This window comes from Phalangium opilio, unplaced genomic scaffold (genome assembly GCF_054372755.1).
Source record: "Phalangium opilio isolate 3A_F unplaced genomic scaffold, DU_Popi_V2 ptg000087l_1, whole genome shotgun sequence".
In the NCBI taxonomy this organism is placed as follows: Eukaryota; Metazoa; Arthropoda; class Arachnida; order Opiliones; family Phalangiidae; genus Phalangium; species Phalangium opilio.
Window position 1 is genome coordinate 1541159 of NW_028324192.1, and position 19728 is coordinate 1560886.

A 19728-nucleotide genomic window follows, 5' to 3' on the forward strand; every position below is an offset into this window, starting at 1 on the left:
TAAATTCAACCCGATATGAAAAAAGCAAACATATCCTCTTTTTGTTATTGTTTTATAAAGATGAAGGTTAATTTGTCTCACTTAATTTAAATTCGAATTTTTAACAAGCACTCTCGGCAACGGCCATATCACGCTGAGAACACCGGTTCTCGTCCGATCGCCGACGTTAGCAGCGTCGAGCGCAGTCAGTACTTGGGAATATTGCATGCCGTTGGTTTTTCACTTTTGTTTCCTCTTTTAAATTCCACCCGATTTGAAAAAAGCACACATATCTTCATTTTGTTATTGTTTTATAAAGATGAAAATTAATTAAATTCAAATTATTAACTAGCACTCTCGGCAACGGCCATATCACGCTGAATACACCGGTTCTCGTCCGATAACCGAAGTTAAGCAGCGTCGAGCGCAGTCACTACTTGGGAGGGAGACCACTTAGGAACACTGCGTGCCGTTGGCTTTTTCACTTTTTTTTCCTCTTTTAAATTTTAATAGATATGAAAAAAGCAAACATGTTTTTTTTGTTATTGTTTTAAAAAGATGAAGGTCAAATTGTCTCACTTAATTTAAATTCGAATTATTACCTAGCACTCTCGGCAACGGCCATATCACGCTGAATACACCGGTTCTCGTCCGATAACCGAAGTTAAGCAGCGTCGAGCGCATACAGTACTTGGGAATACTGCGTGCCGTTGGCTTTTTCACTTTTGTTTCCTCTTTCAAATTCCACCAAATATGAAAAAAGCAAACATATCTTCTTTTTGTTATTGTTTTATAAAGATGAAAGTTAATTAAATTAAAGTTATTAACTAGCACTCTCGGCAACGGCCATATCACGCTGAATACACCGGTTCTCGTCCGATCACCGAAGTTAAGCAGCGTCGAGCGCCGTCAGTACTTGGGAGGGAGACCACTTAGGAACACTGCGTGCCGTTGGCTTTTTCGTTTTTTTTTCCTCTTTTAAATTTTAATAGATATGAAAAAAGCAAACATGTTTTCATTTTGTTATTGTTTTAAAATGATGGTTAATTTGTCTCACTTAATTTAAATTCGAATTATTAACTAGCACTCTCGGCAACGACCATATCACGCTGAATACACCGGTTCTCGTCCGATCACCGAAGTTAAGCAGCGTCGAGCGCAGTCAGTACTTGGTAGGGAGACCACTTAGCAACACTGCGTGCCGTTGGCTTTTTCACTTTTTTTTCCTCTTTTAAATTTTAATAGATATGAAAAAAGCAATCATATTTTTTTTTATTATTTTAAAATGATGGTTAATTTGTCTCACTTAATTTAAATTCGAATTATTAACTAGCACTCTCGGCAACGACCATATCACGCTGAGAACACCGGTTCTCGTCCGACCGCCGACGTTAGCAGCGTCGAGCGCAGTCAGTACTTGGGAATACTGCGTACCGTTGGCTCTTTCACTTTTGTTTCCTCTTTTAATTCCACCCGATATGAAAAAAGCAAACATATCTTCTTTTTGTTATTGTTTTATAAAGATGAAGGTTAATTTGTCTCACTTAATTTAAATTCGAATTATTAACTAGCACTCTCGACAACGGTCATATCACACTGAAAACACCGGTTCTCGTCCGATCACCGAAGTTAAGCAGCGTCGAGCGCATACAGTACTTGGGAATACTGCGTGCCGTTGGGTTTTCCCTTTTGTTTCCTCTTTTAAATTCCACCCGATATGAAAAAAGCAAACATATCTTCTTTTTGTTATTGTTTTATAAAGATGAAAATTAATTAAATTCAAATTATTAACTAGCACTCTCGGCAACGGCCATATCACGCTGAATACACCGGTTCTCGTACGATAACCGAAGTTAAGCAGCGTCGAGCGCAGTCAGTACTTGGGAGGGAGACCACTTAGGAACACTGCGTGCCGTTGGCTTTTTCACTTTTTTTTCCTCTTTTAAATTTTAATAGATATGAAAAAAGCAAACATGTTTTTTTTGTTATTGTTTTAAAAAGATGAAGGTTAATTTGTCTCACTTAATTTAAATTCGAATTTTTAACAAGCACTCTCGGCAACGGCCATATCACGCTGAGAACACCGGTTCTCGTCCGATCGCCGACGTTAGCAGCGTCGAGCGCAGTCAGTACTTGGGAATATTGCATGCCGTTGGTTTTTCACTTTTGTTTCCTCTTTTAAATTCCACCCGATTTGAAAAAAGCACACATATCTTCATTTTGTTATTGTTTTATAAAGATGAAAATTAATTAAATTCAAATTATTAACTAGCACTCTCGGCAACGGCCATATCACGCTGAATACACCGGTTCTCGTCCGATAACCGAAGTTAAGCAGCGTCGAGCGCAGTCACTACTTGGGAGGGAGACCACTTAGGAACACTGCGTGCCGTTGGCTTTTTCACTTTTTTTTCCTCTTTTAAATTTTAATAGATATGAAAAAAGCAAACATGTTTTTTTTGTTATTGTTTTAAAAAGATGAAGGTCAAATTGTCTCACTTAATTTAAATTCGAATTATTACCTAGCACTCTCGGCAACGGCCATATCACGCTGAATACACCGGTTCTCGTCCGATAACCGAAGTTAAGCAGCGTCGAGCGCATACAGTACTTGGGAATACTGCGTGCCGTTGGCTTTTTCACTTTTGTTTCCTCTTTCAAATTCCACCAAATATGAAAAAAGCAAACATATCTTCTTTTTGTTATTGTTTTATAAAGATGAAAGTTAATTAAATTAAAGTTATTAACTAGCACTCTCGGCAACGGCCATATCACGCTGAATACACCGGTTCTCGTCCGATCACCGAAGTTAAGCAGCGTCGAGCGCCGTCAGTACTTGGGAGGGAGACCACTTAGGAACACTGCGTGCCGTTGGCTTTTTCGTTTTTTTTTCCTCTTTTAAATTTTAATAGATATGAAAAAAGCAAACATGTTTTCATTTTGTTATTGTTTTAAAATGATGGTTAATTTGTCTCACTTAATTTAAATTCGAATTATTAACTAGCACTCTCGGCAACGACCATATCACGCTGAATACACCGATTCTCGTCCGATCACCGAAGTTAAGCAGCGTCGAGCGCAGTCAGTACTTGGGAATACTGCAAGCCGTTGGCTTTTTCACTTTTGTTTCCTCTTTTAAATTCAACCCGATATGAAAAAAGCAAACATATCCTCTTTTTGTTATTGTTTTATAAAGATGAAGGTTAATTTGTCTCACTTAATTTAAATTCGAATTTTTAACAAGCACTCTCGGCAACGGCCATATCACGCTGAGAACACCGGTTCTCGTCCGATCGCCGACGTTAGCAGCGTCGAGCGCAGTCAGTACTTGGGAATATTGCATGCCGTTGGTTTTTCACTTTTGTTTCCTCTTTTAAATTCCACCCGATTTGAAAAAAGCACACATATCTTCATTTTGTTATTGTTTTATAAAGATGAAAATTAATTAAATTCAAATTATTAACTAGCACTCTCGGCAACGGCCATATCACGCTGAATACACCGGTTCTCGTCCGATAACCGAAGTTAAGCAGCGTCGAGCGCATACAGTACTTGGGAATACTGCGTGCCGTTGGCTTTTTCACTTTTGTTTCCTCTTTCAAATTCCACCAAATATGAAAAAAGCAAACATATCTTCTTTTTGTTATTGTTTTATAAAGATGAAAGTTAATTAAATTAAAGTTATTAACTAGCACTCTCGGCAACGGCCATATCACGCTGAATACACCGGTTCTCGTCCGATCACCGAAGTTAAGCAGCGTCGAGCGCCGTCAGTACTTGGGAGGGAGACCACTTAGGAACACTGCGTGCCGTTGGCTTTTTCGTTTTTTTTTCCTCTTTTAAATTTTAATAGATATGAAAAAAGCAAACATGTTTTCATTTTGTTATTGTTTTAAAATGATGGTTAATTTGTCTCACTTAATTTAAATTCGAATTATTAACTAGCACTCTCGGCAACGACCATATCACGCTGAATACACCGATTCTCGTCCGATCACCGAAGTTAAGCAGCGTCGAGCGCAGTCAGTACTTGGGAATACTGCAAGCCGTTGGCTTTTTCACTTTTGTTTCCTCTTTTAAATTCAACCCGATATGAAAAAAGCAAACATATCCTCTTTTTGTTATTGTTTTATAAAGATGAAGGTTAATTTGTCTCACTTAATTTAAATTCGAATTTTTAACAAGCACTCTCGGCAACGGCCATATCACGCTGAGAACACCGGTTCTCGTCCGATCGCCGACGTTAGCAGCGTCGAGCGCAGTCAGTACTTGGGAATATTGCATGCCGTTGGTTTTTCACTTTTGTTTCCTCTTTTAAATTCCACCCGATTTGAAAAAAGCACACATATCTTCATTTTGTTATTGTTTTATAAAGATGAAAATTAATTAAATTCAAATTATTAACTAGCACTCTCGGCAACGGCCATATCACGCTGAATACACCGGTTCTCGTCCGATAACCGAAGTTAAGCAGCGTCGAGCGCAGTCACTACTTGGGAGGGAGACCACTTAGGAACACTTCGTGCCGTTGGCTTTTTCACTTTTTTTTTCCTCTTTTAAATTTTAATAGATATGAAAAAAGCAAACATGTTTTCATTTTGTTATTGTTTTAAAATGATGGTTAATTTGTCTCACTTAATTTAAATTCGAATTATTAACTAGCACTCTCGGCAACGACCATATCACGCTGAATACACCGGTTCTCGTCCGATCACCGAAGTTAAGCAGCGTCGAGCGCAGTCAGTACTTGGTAGGGAGACCACTTAGCAACACTGCGTGCCGTTGGCTTTTTCACTTTTTTTTCCTCTTTTAAATTTTAATAGATATGAAAAAAGCAATCATATTTTTTTTTATTATTTTAAAATGATGGTTAATTTGTCTCACTTAATTTAAATTCGAATTATTAACTAGCACTCTCGGCAACGACCATATCACGCTGAGAACACCGGTTCTCGTCCGACCGCCGACGTTAGCAGCGTCGAGCGCAGTCAGTACTTGGGAATACTGCGTACCGTTGGCTCTTTCACTTTTGTTTCCTCTTTTAATTCCACCCGATATGAAAAAAGCAAACATATCTTCTTTTTGTTATTGTTTTATAAAGATGAAGGTTAATTTGTCTCACTTAATTTAAATTCGAATTATTAACTAGCACTCTCGACAACGGTCATATCACACTGAAAACACCGGTTCTCGTCCGATCACCGAAGTTAAGCAGCGTCGAGCGCATACAGTACTTGGGAATACTGCGTGCCGTTGGTTTTTCCCTTTTGTTTCCTCTTTTAAATTCCACCCGATATGAAAAAAGCAAACATATCTTCTTTTTTTATTGTTTTATAAAGATGAAAATTAATTAAATTCAAATTATTAACTAGCACTCTCGGCAACGGCCATATCACGCTGAATACACCGGTTCTCGTACGATAACCGAAGTTAAGCAGCGTCGAGCGCAGTCAGTACTTGGGAGGGCGACCACTTAGGAACACTGCGTGCCGCTAGCTTTTTCACTTTTTTTTCCTCTTTTAATTTCCAATAGATATGAAAAAAGCAAATATATTTTCTTTTTGTTATTGTTTTAAAAAGATGAAGGTTAATTTGTCTCACTTAATTTAAATTCGAATTATTATCTAGCACTCTCGGCAGTGGCCATATCACGCTGAATACACCGGTTCTCGTCCGATAACCGAAGTTAAGCAGCGTCGAGCGCATACAGCACTTGGGAATACTGCGTGCCGTTTGCTTTTTCACTTTTGTTTCCTCTTTTAAATTCCACCAGATATGAAAAAAGCAAACATATCTTCTTTTTGGTATTGTTTTATAAAGATGAAGGTTAATTAAATTCAAATTATTAACTAGCACCCTCGGTAACGGCCATATCACGCTGAATACACCGGTTCTCGTCCGATAACCGAAGTTAAGCAGCGTCGAGCGCAGTCAGTACTTGGGAGGGCGACCACTTAGGAACACTGCGTGCCGTTAACTTTTTCACTTTTTTTCCTCTTTTAAATTCCAATAGATATGAAAAAAGCAAACATATTTTCTTTTTGTTATTGTTTGAAAAAGATGAAGGTTAATTTGTCTCACTTAATTTAAATTCGAATTATTATCTAGCACTCTCGGCAACGGCCATATCACGCCGAGAACACCGGTTCTCGTCCGATCGCCGACGTTAGCAGCGTCGAGCGCAGTCAGTACTTGGGAATACTGCGTGCCGTTTGCTTTTTTCACTTTAGTTTCCTCTTTCAAATTCCACCAGATATGAAAAAAGCAAACAAATCTTCTTTTAGTTATTGTTTTATAAAGATGAAAGTTAATTAAATTCAAATTATTAACTACCACTCTCGGCAACGGCCATATCACGCTGAATACACCGATTCTCGTCCGATAACCGAAGTTAAACAGCGTCGAGGGCAGTCATTACTTGGGAGGGAGACCACTTAGGAACACTGCGTGCCGTTGGCTTTTTCATTTTTTTTTCCTCTTTTAAATTTTAATAGATATGTAAAAAGCAAACAGGTTTTCTTTTTGTTATTGTTTTAAAATGATGAAGGTTAATTTGTCTCACTTAATTTAAATCCGAATTATTAAATAGCACTCTCGGCAACGGCCATATCACGCTGAAAACACCGGTTCACGTCCGATCACCGAAGTTAAGCACCGTCGAGCGCATACAGTACTTGGGTATACTGCGTGCCGTTTGTTTTTTCACTTTTGTTTCCTCTTTTAAATTCCACCAGATATAAAAAAAGCAAACATATCTTCTTTTTTGTTATTGTTTTATAAAGATGAAAGTTAATTAAATTCAAATTATTAACTAGCACTCTCGGCAGCGGCCATATCAAGCTGAATACTCCGGTTCTCGTCCGATAACCGAAGTTAAGCAGCGTCGAGCGCAGTCACGACTTGGGAGGGAGACCACTTAGGAACACTGCGTGCCGTTGGCTTTTTCACTTTTTTTTCCTCTTTTAAATTTTAATAGATATGTAAAAAGCAAACAGGTTTTCTTTTTGTTATTGTTTTAAAATGATGAAGGTTAATTTGTCTCACTTAATTTAAATTCGAATTATTAACTAGCACTCTCGGCAACGGCCATATCACGCTGAAAACAATGGTTCACGTCCGATCACCGAAGTTAAGCAGCGTCGAGCGCAGATAGTACTTGGGAGGGCGACCACTTAGGAACACTGCGTGCCGCTACGTTTTTCACTTTTTTTTCCTCTTTTAAATTCCAATAGATATGAAAAAAGCAAATATATTTTCTTTTTGTTATTGTTTTAAAAAGATGAAGGTTAATTTGTCTCACTTTATTTAAATTCGAATTATTATCTAGCACTCTCGGCAACGGCCATATCACGCTGAGAACACCGGTTCTCGTCCGACCGCCGACGTTAGCAGCGTCGAGCGCAGTCAGTACTTGGGAATACTGCGTGCCGTTTTCTTTTTCACTTTTGTTTCCTCTTTTAAATTCCACCCGATATGAAAAAAGCAAACGTATTTTCTTTTTGTTATAGTTTTATAAAGATGAAAGTTAATTAAATTAAAATTATTAACTAACACTCTCGGCAACGGCCATATCACGCTGAATACACCGGTTCTCGTCCGATAACCGAAGTTAAGCAGCGTCGAGCGCAGTCAGTACTTGGGAGGGCGACCACTTAGGAACACTGCGTACCGTTGGCTTTTTCACTTTTTTTCCTCTTTTAAATTTTAATAGATATGAAAAAAGCAAACACGTTTTCTTTTTGTTATTGTTTTAAAATGATGAAGGTAAATTTGTCTCACTTAATTTAAATTCGAATTATTAACTAGCACTCTCGGCAACGGCCATATCACGCTGAAAACACCGGTTCACGTCCGATCACCGAAGTTAAGCAGCGTCGAGCGCATACAGTACTTGGGAATACTGCGTGCCGTTGGTTTTTCCCTTTTGTTTCCTCTTTTAAATTCCACCCGATATGAAAAAAGCAAACATATCTTCTTTTTGTTATTGTTTTATAAAGATGAAAATTAATTAAATTCAAATTATTAACTAGCACTCTCGGCAACGGCCATATCACGCTGAATACACCGGTTCTCGTACGATAACCGAAGTTAAGCAGCGTCGAGCGCAGTCAGTACTTGGGAGGGAGACCACTTAGGAACACTGCGTGCCGTTGGCTTTTTCACTTTTTTTTCCTCTTTTAAATTTTAATAGATATGAAAAAAGCAAACATGTTTTTTTTGTTATTGTTTTAAAAAGATGAAGGTTAATTTGTCTCACTTAATTTAAATTCGAATTTTTAACAAGCACTCTCGGCAACGGCCATATCACGCTGAGAACACCGGTTCTCGTCCGATCGCCGACGTTAGCAGCGTCGAGCGCAGTCAGTACTTGGGAATATTGCATGCCGTTGGTTTTTCACTTTTGTTTCCTCTTTTAAATTCCACCCGATTTGAAAAAAGCACACATATCTTCATTTTGTTATTGTTTTATAAAGATGAAAATTAATTAAATTCAAATTATTAACTAGCACTCTCGGCAACGGCCATATCACGCTGAATACACCGGTTCTCGTCCGATAACCGAAGTTAAGCAGCGTCGAGCGCAGTCACTACTTGGGAGGGAGACCACTTAGGAACACTGCGTGCCGTTGGCTTTTTCACTTTTTTTTCCTCTTTTAAATTTTAATAGATATGAAAAAAGCAAACATGTTTTTTTTGTTATTGTTTTAAAAAGATGAAGGTCAAATTGTCTCACTTAATTTAAATTCGAATTATTACCTAGCACTCTCGGCAACGGCCATATCACGCTGAATACACCGGTTCTCGTCCGATAACCGAAGTTAAGCAGCGTCGAGCGCATACAGTACTTGGGAATACTGCGTGCCGTTGGCTTTTTCACTTTTGTTTCCTCTTTCAAATTCCACCAAATATGAAAAAAGCAAACATATCTTCTTTTTGTTATTGTTTTATAAAGATGAAAGTTAATTAAATTAAAGTTATTAACTAGCACTCTCGGCAACGGCCATATCACGCTGAATACACCGGTTCTCGTCCGATCACCGAAGTTAAGCAGCGTCGAGCGCCGTCAGTACTTGGGAGGGAGACCACTTAGGAACACTGCGTGCCGTTGGCTTTTTCGTTTTTTTTTCCTCTTTTAAATTTTAATAGATATGAAAAAAGCAAACATGTTTTCATTTTGTTATTGTTTTAAAATGATGGTTAATTTGTCTCACTTAATTTAAATTCGAATTATTAACTAGCACTCTCGGCAACGACCATATCACGCTGAATACACCGATTCTCGTCCGATCACCGAAGTTAAGCAGCGTCGAGCGCAGTCAGTACTTGGGAATACTGCAAGCCGTTGGCTTTTTCACTTTTGTTTCCTCTTTTAAATTCAACCCGATATGAAAAAAGCAAACATATCCTCTTTTTGTTATTGTTTTATAAAGATGAAGGTTAATTTGTCTCACTTAATTTAAATTCGAATTTTTAACAAGCACTCTCGGCAACGGCCATATCACGCTGAGAACACCGGTTCTCGTCCGATCGCCGACGTTAGCAGCGTCGAGCGCAGTCAGTACTTGGGAATATTGCATGCCGTTGGTTTTTCACTTTTGTTTCCTCTTTTAAATTCCACCCGATTTGAAAAAAGCACACATATCTTCATTTTGTTATTGTTTTATAAAGATGAAAATTAATTAAATTCAAATTATTAACTAGCACTCTCGGCAACGGCCATATCACGCTGAATACACCGGTTCTCGTCCGATAACCGAAGTTAAGCAGCGTCGAGCGCATACAGTACTTGGGAATACTGCGTGCCGTTGGCTTTTTCACTTTTGTTTCCTCTTTCAAATTCCACCAAATATGAAAAAAGCAAACATATCTTCTTTTTGTTATTGTTTTATAAAGATGAAAGTTAATTAAATTAAAGTTATTAACTAGCACTCTCGGCAACGGCCATATCACGCTGAATACACCGGTTCTCGTCCGATCACCGAAGTTAAGCAGCGTCGAGCGCCGTCAGTACTTGGGAGGGAGACCACTTAGGAACACTGCGTGCCGTTGGCTTTTTCGTTTTTTTTTCCTCTTTTAAATTTTAATAGATATGAAAAAAGCAAACATGTTTTCATTTTGTTATTGTTTTAAAATGATGGTTAATTTGTCTCACTTAATTTAAATTCGAATTATTAACTAGCACTCTCGGCAACGACCATATCACGCTGAATACACCGATTCTCGTCCGATCACCGAAGTTAAGCAGCGTCGAGCGCAGTCAGTACTTGGGAATACTGCAAGCCGTTGGCTTTTTCACTTTTGTTTCCTCTTTTAAATTCAACCCGATATGAAAAAAGCAAACATATCCTCTTTTTGTTATTGTTTTATAAAGATGAAGGTTAATTTGTCTCACTTAATTTAAATTCGAATTTTTAACAAGCACTCTCGGCAACGGCCATATCACGCTGAGAACACCGGTTCTCGTCCGATCGCCGACGTTAGCAGCGTCGAGCGCAGTCAGTACTTGGGAATATTGCATGCCGTTGGTTTTTCACTTTTGTTTCCTCTTTTAAATTCCACCCGATTTGAAAAAAGCACACATATCTTCATTTTGTTATTGTTTTATAAAGATGAAAATTAATTAAATTCAAATTATTAACTAGCACTCTCGGCAACGGCCATATCACGCTGAATACACCGGTTCTCGTCCGATAACCGAAGTTAAGCAGCGTCGAGCGCAGTCACTACTTGGGAGGGAGACCACTTAGGAACACTTCGTGCCGTTGGCTTTTTCACTTTTTTTTTCCTCTTTTAAATTTTAATAGATATGAAAAAAGCAAACATGTTTTCATTTTGTTATTGTTTTAAAATGATGGTTAATTTGTCTCACTTAATTTAAATTCGAATTATTAACTAGCACTCTCGGCAACGACCATATCACGCTGAATACACCGGTTCTCGTCCGATCACCGAAGTTAAGCAGCGTCGAGCGCAGTCAGTACTTGGTAGGGAGACCACTTAGCAACACTGCGTGCCGTTGGCTTTTTCACTTTTTTTTCCTCTTTTAAATTTTAATAGATATGAAAAAAGCAATCATATTTTTTTTTATTATTTTAAAATGATGGTTAATTTGTCTCACTTAATTTAAATTCGAATTATTAACTAGCACTCTCGGCAACGACCATATCACGCTGAGAACACCGGTTCTCGTCCGACCGCCGACGTTAGCAGCGTCGAGCGCAGTCAGTACTTGGGAATACTGCGTACCGTTGGCTCTTTCACTTTTGTTTCCTCTTTTAATTCCACCCGATATGAAAAAAGCAAACATATCTTCTTTTTGTTATTGTTTTATAAAGATGAAGGTTAATTTGTCTCACTTAATTTAAATTCGAATTATTAACTAGCACTCTCGACAACGGTCATATCACACTGAAAACACCGGTTCTCGTCCGATCACCGAAGTTAAGCAGCGTCGAGCGCATACAGTACTTGGGAATACTGCGTGCCGTTGGTTTTTCCCTTTTGTTTCCTCTTTTAAATTCCACCCGATATGAAAAAAGCAAACATATCTTCTTTTTTTATTGTTTTATAAAGATGAAAATTAATTAAATTCAAATTATTAACTAGCACTCTCGGCAACGGCCATATCACGCTGAATACACCGGTTCTCGTACGATAACCGAAGTTAAGCAGCGTCGAGCGCAGTCAGTACTTGGGAGGGCGACCACTTAGGAACACTGCGTGCCGCTAGCTTTTTCACTTTTTTTTCCTCTTTTAATTTCCAATAGATATGAAAAAAGCAAATATATTTTCTTTTTGTTATTGTTTTAAAAAGATGAAGGTTAATTTGTCTCACTTAATTTAAATTCGAATTATTATCTAGCACTCTCGGCAGTGGCCATATCACGCTGAATACACCGGTTCTCGTCCGATAACCGAAGTTAAGCAGCGTCGAGCGCATACAGCACTTGGGAATACTGCGTGCCGTTTGCTTTTTCACTTTTGTTTCCTCTTTTAAATTCCACCAGATATGAAAAAAGCAAACATATCTTCTTTTTGGTATTGTTTTATAAAGATGAAGGTTAATTAAATTCAAATTATTAACTAGCACCCTCGGTAACGGCCATATCACGCTGAATACACCGGTTCTCGTCCGATAACCGAAGTTAAGCAGCGTCGAGCGCAGTCAGTACTTGGGAGGGCGACCACTTAGGAACACTGCGTGCCGTTAACTTTTTCACTTTTTTTCCTCTTTTAAATTCCAATAGATATGAAAAAAGCAAACATATTTTCTTTTTGTTATTGTTTGAAAAAGATGAAGGTTAATTTGTCTCACTTAATTTAAATTCGAATTATTATCTAGCACTCTCGGCAACGGCCATATCACGCCGAGAACACCGGTTCTCGTCCGATCGCCGACGTTAGCAGCGTCGAGCGCAGTCAGTACTTGGGAATACTGCGTGCCGTTTGCTTTTTTCACTTTAGTTTCCTCTTTCAAATTCCACCAGATATGAAAAAAGCAAACAAATCTTCTTTTAGTTATTGTTTTATAAAGATGAAAGTTAATTAAATTCAAATTATTAACTACCACTCTCGGCAACGGCCATATCACGCTGAATACACCGATTCTCGTCCGATAACCGAAGTTAAACAGCGTCGAGGGCAGTCATTACTTGGGAGGGAGACCACTTAGGAACACTGCGTGCCGTTGGCTTTTTCATTTTTTTTTCCTCTTTTAAATTTTAATAGATATGTAAAAAGCAAACAGGTTTTCTTTTTGTTATTGTTTTAAAATGATGAAGGTTAATTTGTCTCACTTAATTTAAATCCGAATTATTAAATAGCACTCTCGGCAACGGCCATATCACGCTGAAAACACCGGTTCACGTCCGATCACCGAAGTTAAGCACCGTCGAGCGCATACAGTACTTGGGTATACTGCGTGCCGTTTGTTTTTTCACTTTTGTTTCCTCTTTTAAATTCCACCAGATATAAAAAAAGCAAACATATCTTCTTTTTTGTTATTGTTTTATAAAGATGAAAGTTAATTAAATTCAAATTATTAACTAGCACTCTCGGCAGCGGCCATATCAAGCTGAATACTCCGGTTCTCGTCCGATAACCGAAGTTAAGCAGCGTCGAGCGCAGTCACGACTTGGGAGGGAGACCACTTAGGAACACTGCGTGCCGTTGGCTTTTTCACTTTTTTTTCCTCTTTTAAATTTTAATAGATATGTAAAAAGCAAACAGGTTTTCTTTTTGTTATTGTTTTAAAATGATGAAGGTTAATTTGTCTCACTTAATTTAAATTCGAATTATTAACTAGCACTCTCGGCAACGGCCATATCACGCTGAAAACAATGGTTCACGTCCGATCACCGAAGTTAAGCAGCGTCGAGCGCAGATAGTACTTGGGAGGGCGACCACTTAGGAACACTGCGTGCCGCTACGTTTTTCACTTTTTTTTCCTCTTTTAAATTCCAATAGATATGAAAAAAGCAAATATATTTTCTTTTTGTTATTGTTTTAAAAAGATGAAGGTTAATTTGTCTCACTTTATTTAAATTCGAATTATTATCTAGCACTCTCGGCAACGGCCATATCACGCTGAGAACACCGGTTCTCGTCCGACCGCCGACGTTAGCAGCGTCGAGCGCAGTCAGTACTTGGGAATACTGCGTGCCGTTGGCTTTTTCACTTTTGTTTCCTCTTTTAAATTCCACCCGATATGAAAAAAGCAAACGTATTTTCTTTTTGTTATAGTTTTATAAAGATGAAAGTTAATTAAATTAAAATTATTAACTAACACTCTCGGCAACGGCCATATCACGCTGAATACACCGGTTCTCGTCCGATAACCGAAGTTAAGCAGCGTCGAGCGCAGTCAGTACTTGGGAGGGCGACCACTTAGGAACACTGCGTACCGTTGGCTTTTTCACTTTTTTTCCTCTTTTAAATTTTAATAGATATGAAAAAAGCAAACACGTTTTCTTTTTGTTATTGTTTTAAAATGATGAAGGTAAATTTGTCTCACTTAATTTAAATTCGAATTATTAACTAGCACTCTCGGCAACGGCCATATCACGCTGAAAACACCGGTTCACGTCCGATCACCGAAGTTAAGCAGCGTCGAGCGCATACAGTACTTGGGTATACTGCGTGCCGTTTGCTTTTTCACTTTTGTTTCCTCTTTTAAATTCCACCAGATATGAAAAAAGCAAACATATCTTCTTTTTTGTTATTGTTTTATAAAGATGAAAGTTAATTAAATTCAAATTATTAACTAGCACTCTCGGCAACGGCCATATCAAGCTGAATACTCCGGTTCTCGTCCGATAACCGAAGTTAAGCAGCGTCGAGCGCAGTCACTACTTGGGAGGGAGACCACTTAGGAACACTGCGTGCCGTTGGCTTTTTCACTTTTTTTTCCTCTTTTAAATTTTAATAGATATGTAAAAAGCAAACAGGTTTTCTTTTTGTTATTGTTTGAAAAAGATGAAGGTTAATTTGTCTCACTTAATTTAAATTCGAATTATTATCTAGCACTCTCGGCAACGGCCATATCACGCTGAGAACACCGGTTCTCGTCCGATCGCCGACGTTAGCAGCGTCGAGCGCAGTCAGTACTTGGGAATACTGCGTGCCGTTGGCTTTTTCACTTTTGTTTCCTCTTTCAAATTCCACCAGATATGAAAAAAGCAAACATATCTTCTTTTTGTTATTGTTTTATAAAGATGAAAGTTAATTAAATTCAAATTATTAACTAACACTCTCGGCAACGGCGATATCACTCTGAATACACCGGTTCTCGTCCGATAACCGAAGTTAAGCAGCGTCGAGCGCAGTCACTACTTGGGAGGGAGACCACTTAGGAACACTGCGTGCCGTTGGCTTTTTCACTTTTTTTTCCTCTTTTAAATTTTAATAGATATGAAAAAAGCAAACATGTTTTCTTTTTGTTATGGTTTTAAAATGATGAAGGTTAATTTGTCTCACTTAATCTAAATTCGAATTATTAACTAGCACTCTCGGCAACGGCCATATCACGCTGAAAACACCGGTTCACGTCCGATCACCGAAGTTAAGCAGCGTCGAGCGCATACAGTACTTGGGAATACTGCGTGCCGTTGGCTTTTTCACTTTTGTTTCCTCTTTCAAATGCCACCAGATATGAAAAAAGCAAACATATCTTCTTTTTTGTTATTGTTTTATAATGATGAAAGTTAATTAAATTCAAATTATTAACTAGCACTCTCGGCAACGGCCATATCAAGCTGAATACTCCGGTTCTCGTCCGATAACCGAAGTTAAGCAGCGTCGAGCACAGTCACTACTTGGGAGGGAGACCACTTAGGAACACTGCGTGCCGTTGGCTTTTTCACTTTTTTTTCCTCTTTTAAATTTTAATAGATATGTAAAAAGCAAACAGGTTTTCTTTTTGTTAATGTTTTAAAATGATGAAGGTTAATTTGTCTCACTTAATTTAAATTCGAATTATTAACTAGCACTCTCGGCAACGGCCATATCACGCTGAAAACACTGGTTCACGTCCGATCACCGAAGTTAAGCAGCGTCGAGCGCATACAGTACTTGGGAATACTGCGTGCCGTTGGCTTTTTCACTTTTGTCTCCTCTTTCAAATTTCACCAGATATGAAAAAAGCAAACATATCTTCTTTTTGTTATTGTTTTATAAAGATGAAAGTTAATTATATTCAAATTATTAACTAGCACTCTCGGCAGCGGCTGTTGTTGTTTGACGCAAGAACGACTCTGGGTTTAACTGGTTATAAACTCTTTATTAATTTAATTAAAACATTAATATTAATATCCGGGAACAATACACTGAACTGACTTTGAGAACTGACCAACGTTATCGGAATGTTATCCGGTTATATAGTTAAGGCATCGCGATAAAAAATAAAGATTATTAGAATGACCGCGATGCATAAAAAACACAAGTGTAGAAAATATAATCTGGATATAGATAAAAAACAACCGGTATTATCTCTAATTTACAACAGTCCCTCTTAATATCGGTGGTTTCAATCTTCTATCCAGGGGGTGGTCATTTAATTATTTCCAGTCCAAGGGCTTTGACGCAGAGGAGATGCTTCGGACGGAACAGGCTCTTTGTACAGATGTCAGCTGGCATTTCCTCTGTTGGTAGATACCGGACGGCTATATGTCCCTCTTCTTCCAGGTCGCTGGTCCATTTCTTTTCTCTGGCAATGATCGACTTGTCGAACCGGGTTGACTTTATGATTTCTTCGAGGGATTCTGTTAATCCTTCCGGGACGACCATATATTTTTCCTCCTCGAGTTCGCCATTAAGATAGGCCGTGACGACATCCATTTGGTTGACTTCCAAACCGATTTCCACAGCAAGGGCCATGAGCAGTCTTATGGAGCTGGATCTAATGACGGGTGCGAACGTCTCTTGGTAGTCGATCCCTGGTCTCTGGGCAAAACCTTTCGCTACGAGCCTGGCTTTCCTTTTCTCTACTTCTCCGCTGGGTAAGTACTTCGTTCGGAAGACTAGGCGATTTCCAAGGACCTTCTGGTTTTCCGGACAGTCAACGATGTCCCAGGTTTCGCACTTGATAAGCGAAACGAACTCTTCCGTTACTGCTTTCCTCCAATCGTTTGCGTACGGAGAAGCCAGGGCTTGCTTCATGGACAAAGGTTCTGATAAGATGGCTAGGTTTGCTGACTCATCGGGCAGGGTTTCTTGCTCGTCAGTAGCCTCTTCAGTAGACTCTTCTGAGACGCTCGGAATCATGTTGAATGATTTCTTCGGTCGTCCGGGTACTCCAGTTCTTATTTTCTTCGGTCTTCCAGGACCTTTCTTCAGAACGAGGGTTTCTGAGGGTTCTTCGAAGACGTCCTCGTTTTCCTGGTCATTATATTCTTCCGGGGTTTCATCTTTGAACTCCTTTTTGACTTCTTTGAATTCTTCTCTGCCAGACGGTTTTGCAGCGTGTGTAGTGGCCGGGACTTCGATTTCGCCTTTAGCTTTGCTTCCGTATTTCAGGTTGACTTCTGGAGTGACGAAATAATCATATCCGCCTTGTTTATTTAATTCTCCCAGGAACTTGACATTTCGACTTCGGTAAATTTGCTTCTCGGACAGAACCCATAGTCGATAGGCCTTCGAGACTTGAGAATAGCCGATGAAAACGCATTCTTTGCTCCTGGTTGCAAACTTCCCCTTCCTTTTATTTTCGTCCAACAGCAAAGCTTTGTCGCCGAAAATCTTCAAATGTTGCAGGGATGGCTTCTTTCCGGTCCATCTGGTAAATGGTACTTCTCCATTTACGCTTCGGGAAGGACAACGGTTTCGAATGTAATTAGCAGTGGCCATCGCTTCTGCCCAGAATGATGGTGGAAGTTGCGCTTGTATCATCATACATCGGGCCATATCCAGGAGTGTTCTGATCTTTCTTTCAGCAATGCCATTCTGTTCCGGGGTGTATGGTACGGTGAGTCTTCTTTTTATCCCAGAGTTTTTCAGGAATCTGTCGAATTCATTGTTGCAGTATTCGGTTCCGTTGTCGGACTGCAAGGTCTTGATTTTTCTCCCGGTTTCCACTTCAGCTCGAGGCTTGAATTCTTTGAAGGCTTTCAACACTTCGCTCTTGTGTTTTAAAAAGCTGACTTCACTCCACCGGGAATAATCATCAGTGAAAACGACGATGTACTTGGCTCCACTCATCGACGTTACTCTCATCGGGCCGCATACGTCAGAGTGTACTATTTCCAGGACATGCGAGGTTCGGCTATCTTCCGTTTTCGGGAACGGCTCCTTCGATTGCTTTCCTTTGATACAGATTTGGCAGATTCCCAGGCTCCCATCTTTTTCAATGTTGAGTCCCGTAGCCAAATTCTTCCGGGCCATTTCCTTTAAACTTCTCTCGTTCAAGTGACCGAGTAGGAAATGCCAGTTCTCCAGGTTGCTTCTAGGCTTTATTTCCGCTTGCACTGCATGGACCGTTTCTTCAGCCTTTCTCAGGAAATAAAGGTCTCCAACTCTGTCAGCAACTGCAAACACTTCTCCGGTTGCCGTTTTAATCCAGGCCTTTGACTTCTTGAATGTGACCTCATGTCCTTTGTCTGTCATCTTGGCAATGGATAGGAGATTTGTTCTTAAATCCGGGACATGAAGGGCTCGTTCCAGGCGAAGAATTCGATTGTCGCTGCCATTCGTTGCGTGTACTTTTACTTCGCCAACACCTCGTATCTTCGTTGGATCTGCAGTGGCCAGGTTTAAAGATTTCGTGGTCTCTTCGTAATCATTGAAGCAGTCTCTGCTGGAAGTCATATGCGAGGTGGCTCCGCTGTCCAGGCACCAGGAATCGTGATCAGCCTTCAGGTGCAATGCGAATTCTTCCTCGGCCAAATTTTCTGCCAGTACATGATGGGCGTTTTCCTTCTTTCTGGTTTTTCTTTCTGAACCATTGTCTCTGTCGGGGCAATCGGCTACCTTGTGGCCGGGTTTCCTGCATCTATGACACTTGTACTTGAAGGTCGTGCTTCCTTGTCCACGTAAGCCTCTTCCTCTACCCCTTTCTGCAGTTTTCCGGGAAAAGTGGTTACTGCCCATCATCGCATTCTGCACGGGTTCGTCTTCCCTTGAGTTCTTGGCGTCCGATTCCTCCAGGATCTTTATTTTCAAGGCTTCCGGATCAGGTAACGTATCCCTGGACTCTATTGCGCACCGGAAGTTCTCGAACGATTCTGGTAGACTGTATAACAACATAATGGCCAGTAGGTCGTCGTTTACAGCTACTCCCATGTCAGCCAACTTGCCTACTGCGTCGAAGAATTCTCGGACGTGATCCCGGACATCTTCTCCCTCCTTCATTTTCTTGAGGGTCAGTTTCTTCAGCAGCGTGGCTTTCCGGGCAGGTCCACTGGACTGGTAGATGGATTCGAGCTTCTGCCATAGTTCCCGTGAGGTCGTGCAATTCTTTACTTGCTTCAACTCCGACGGCCTGATCGACAAGATTAGGTCCGCTCTTGCTTTTCGATCATTACTGTCCCAGGTAGCGACCGCCTGGGCGTTTCCTTCCGTTCCCCGCACCGGAGTTGGCCTCGTTGAAGTTCCATCTACGTACTCCCAGAGGTCGTTCTTTTGAAGCAGGGCTTCCACTTGCATTTTCCAGGTATCATAATTATCTTTAGTTAACGTCTCGAATCGTCCCAGGTGATTTCCGGCCATTCTACGTTTGACTCCGCACCTTAAAGGATAATCTTCCCGGCGTTGAACTTCTTATGACTTCTAAACCTCTGCGCAGTGGAAGCGTGCTGGGCCCATAACCTGTTGTTGTTTGACACAAGAACGACTCTGGGTTTAACTGGTTATAAACTCTTTATTAATTTAATTAAAACATTAATATTAATATCCGGGAACAATACACTGAACTGACTTTGAGAACTGACCAACGTTATCGGAATGTTATCCGTTTATATAGTTAAGGCATCGCGATAAAAAATAAAGATTACAAGAATGACCGCGATGCATAAAAAACACAAGTGTAGAAAATATAATCTGGATATAGATAAAAAACAACCGGTATTATCTCTAATTTACAACAGCGGCCATATCACGCTGAATACACCGGTTCTCGTCCGATAACCGAAGTTAACCAGCGTCGAGCGCAGTCAGTACTTGGGAGGGCGACCACTTAGGAACACTGCGTGCCGTTGGCTTTTTCACTTTTTTTTCCTCTTTTAAATTTTAATAGATATGAAAAAAGCAAACACGTTT

General features: G+C 39.8%; 41 pseudogenes; all 41 read left to right on the plus strand.

Annotated features, from left to right (window-relative positions):
- Positions 1–338: 338 nt before the first annotated feature.
- Positions 339–457, plus strand: LOC149649829 (5S ribosomal RNA; annotated as a pseudogene).
- A 135-nt stretch (positions 458–592) lies between these two features.
- LOC149649830 (5S ribosomal RNA) lies at positions 593–695 on the plus strand (annotated as a pseudogene).
- Positions 696–817: 122 nt separating this feature from the next.
- On the plus strand, positions 818–936 carry LOC149649831 (5S ribosomal RNA; annotated as a pseudogene).
- Positions 937–1070: 134 nt separating this feature from the next.
- LOC149649832 (5S ribosomal RNA) lies at positions 1071–1189 on the plus strand (annotated as a pseudogene).
- A 592-nt stretch (positions 1190–1781) lies between these two features.
- Positions 1782–1900, plus strand: LOC149649833 (5S ribosomal RNA; annotated as a pseudogene).
- Positions 1901–2258: 358 nt separating this feature from the next.
- Positions 2259–2377, plus strand: LOC149649834 (5S ribosomal RNA; annotated as a pseudogene).
- Positions 2378–2512: 135 nt separating this feature from the next.
- LOC149649835 (5S ribosomal RNA) lies at positions 2513–2615 on the plus strand (annotated as a pseudogene).
- Positions 2616–2737: 122 nt separating this feature from the next.
- On the plus strand, positions 2738–2856 carry LOC149649836 (5S ribosomal RNA; annotated as a pseudogene).
- A 597-nt stretch (positions 2857–3453) lies between these two features.
- On the plus strand, positions 3454–3556 carry LOC149649837 (5S ribosomal RNA; annotated as a pseudogene).
- Positions 3557–3678: 122 nt separating this feature from the next.
- On the plus strand, positions 3679–3797 carry LOC149649838 (5S ribosomal RNA; annotated as a pseudogene).
- Positions 3798–4394: 597 nt separating this feature from the next.
- On the plus strand, positions 4395–4513 carry LOC149649839 (5S ribosomal RNA; annotated as a pseudogene).
- A 135-nt stretch (positions 4514–4648) lies between these two features.
- LOC149649840 (5S ribosomal RNA) lies at positions 4649–4767 on the plus strand (annotated as a pseudogene).
- Positions 4768–5135: 368 nt separating this feature from the next.
- Positions 5136–5238, plus strand: LOC149649841 (5S ribosomal RNA; annotated as a pseudogene).
- A 120-nt stretch (positions 5239–5358) lies between these two features.
- LOC149649842 (5S ribosomal RNA) lies at positions 5359–5477 on the plus strand (annotated as a pseudogene).
- A 362-nt stretch (positions 5478–5839) lies between these two features.
- On the plus strand, positions 5840–5958 carry LOC149649843 (5S ribosomal RNA; annotated as a pseudogene).
- Positions 5959–6319: 361 nt separating this feature from the next.
- LOC149649844 (5S ribosomal RNA) lies at positions 6320–6438 on the plus strand (annotated as a pseudogene).
- A 363-nt stretch (positions 6439–6801) lies between these two features.
- On the plus strand, positions 6802–6920 carry LOC149649845 (5S ribosomal RNA; annotated as a pseudogene).
- A 137-nt stretch (positions 6921–7057) lies between these two features.
- Positions 7058–7176, plus strand: LOC149649846 (5S ribosomal RNA; annotated as a pseudogene).
- A 361-nt stretch (positions 7177–7537) lies between these two features.
- On the plus strand, positions 7538–7656 carry LOC149649847 (5S ribosomal RNA; annotated as a pseudogene).
- Positions 7657–7792: 136 nt separating this feature from the next.
- Positions 7793–7895, plus strand: LOC149649848 (5S ribosomal RNA; annotated as a pseudogene).
- Positions 7896–8016: 121 nt separating this feature from the next.
- LOC149649849 (5S ribosomal RNA) lies at positions 8017–8135 on the plus strand (annotated as a pseudogene).
- A 358-nt stretch (positions 8136–8493) lies between these two features.
- LOC149649850 (5S ribosomal RNA) lies at positions 8494–8612 on the plus strand (annotated as a pseudogene).
- A 135-nt stretch (positions 8613–8747) lies between these two features.
- Positions 8748–8850, plus strand: LOC149649851 (5S ribosomal RNA; annotated as a pseudogene).
- Positions 8851–8972: 122 nt separating this feature from the next.
- On the plus strand, positions 8973–9091 carry LOC149649852 (5S ribosomal RNA; annotated as a pseudogene).
- A 597-nt stretch (positions 9092–9688) lies between these two features.
- Positions 9689–9791, plus strand: LOC149649853 (5S ribosomal RNA; annotated as a pseudogene).
- A 122-nt stretch (positions 9792–9913) lies between these two features.
- On the plus strand, positions 9914–10032 carry LOC149649854 (5S ribosomal RNA; annotated as a pseudogene).
- Positions 10033–10629: 597 nt separating this feature from the next.
- Positions 10630–10748, plus strand: LOC149649855 (5S ribosomal RNA; annotated as a pseudogene).
- A 135-nt stretch (positions 10749–10883) lies between these two features.
- On the plus strand, positions 10884–11002 carry LOC149649856 (5S ribosomal RNA; annotated as a pseudogene).
- Positions 11003–11370: 368 nt separating this feature from the next.
- On the plus strand, positions 11371–11473 carry LOC149649857 (5S ribosomal RNA; annotated as a pseudogene).
- A 120-nt stretch (positions 11474–11593) lies between these two features.
- On the plus strand, positions 11594–11712 carry LOC149649858 (5S ribosomal RNA; annotated as a pseudogene).
- A 362-nt stretch (positions 11713–12074) lies between these two features.
- Positions 12075–12193, plus strand: LOC149649859 (5S ribosomal RNA; annotated as a pseudogene).
- Positions 12194–12554: 361 nt separating this feature from the next.
- LOC149649860 (5S ribosomal RNA) lies at positions 12555–12673 on the plus strand (annotated as a pseudogene).
- Positions 12674–13036: 363 nt separating this feature from the next.
- Positions 13037–13155, plus strand: LOC149649861 (5S ribosomal RNA; annotated as a pseudogene).
- Positions 13156–13292: 137 nt separating this feature from the next.
- LOC149649862 (5S ribosomal RNA) lies at positions 13293–13411 on the plus strand (annotated as a pseudogene).
- A 361-nt stretch (positions 13412–13772) lies between these two features.
- LOC149649863 (5S ribosomal RNA) lies at positions 13773–13891 on the plus strand (annotated as a pseudogene).
- Positions 13892–14253: 362 nt separating this feature from the next.
- On the plus strand, positions 14254–14372 carry LOC149649864 (5S ribosomal RNA; annotated as a pseudogene).
- Positions 14373–14733: 361 nt separating this feature from the next.
- On the plus strand, positions 14734–14852 carry LOC149649865 (5S ribosomal RNA; annotated as a pseudogene).
- A 137-nt stretch (positions 14853–14989) lies between these two features.
- Positions 14990–15092, plus strand: LOC149649866 (5S ribosomal RNA; annotated as a pseudogene).
- Positions 15093–15215: 123 nt separating this feature from the next.
- On the plus strand, positions 15216–15334 carry LOC149649867 (5S ribosomal RNA; annotated as a pseudogene).
- Positions 15335–15471: 137 nt separating this feature from the next.
- LOC149649868 (5S ribosomal RNA) lies at positions 15472–15574 on the plus strand (annotated as a pseudogene).
- A 3977-nt stretch (positions 15575–19551) lies between these two features.
- LOC149649869 (5S ribosomal RNA) lies at positions 19552–19670 on the plus strand (annotated as a pseudogene).
- The last annotated feature ends 58 nt before the right edge of the window (positions 19671–19728 follow it).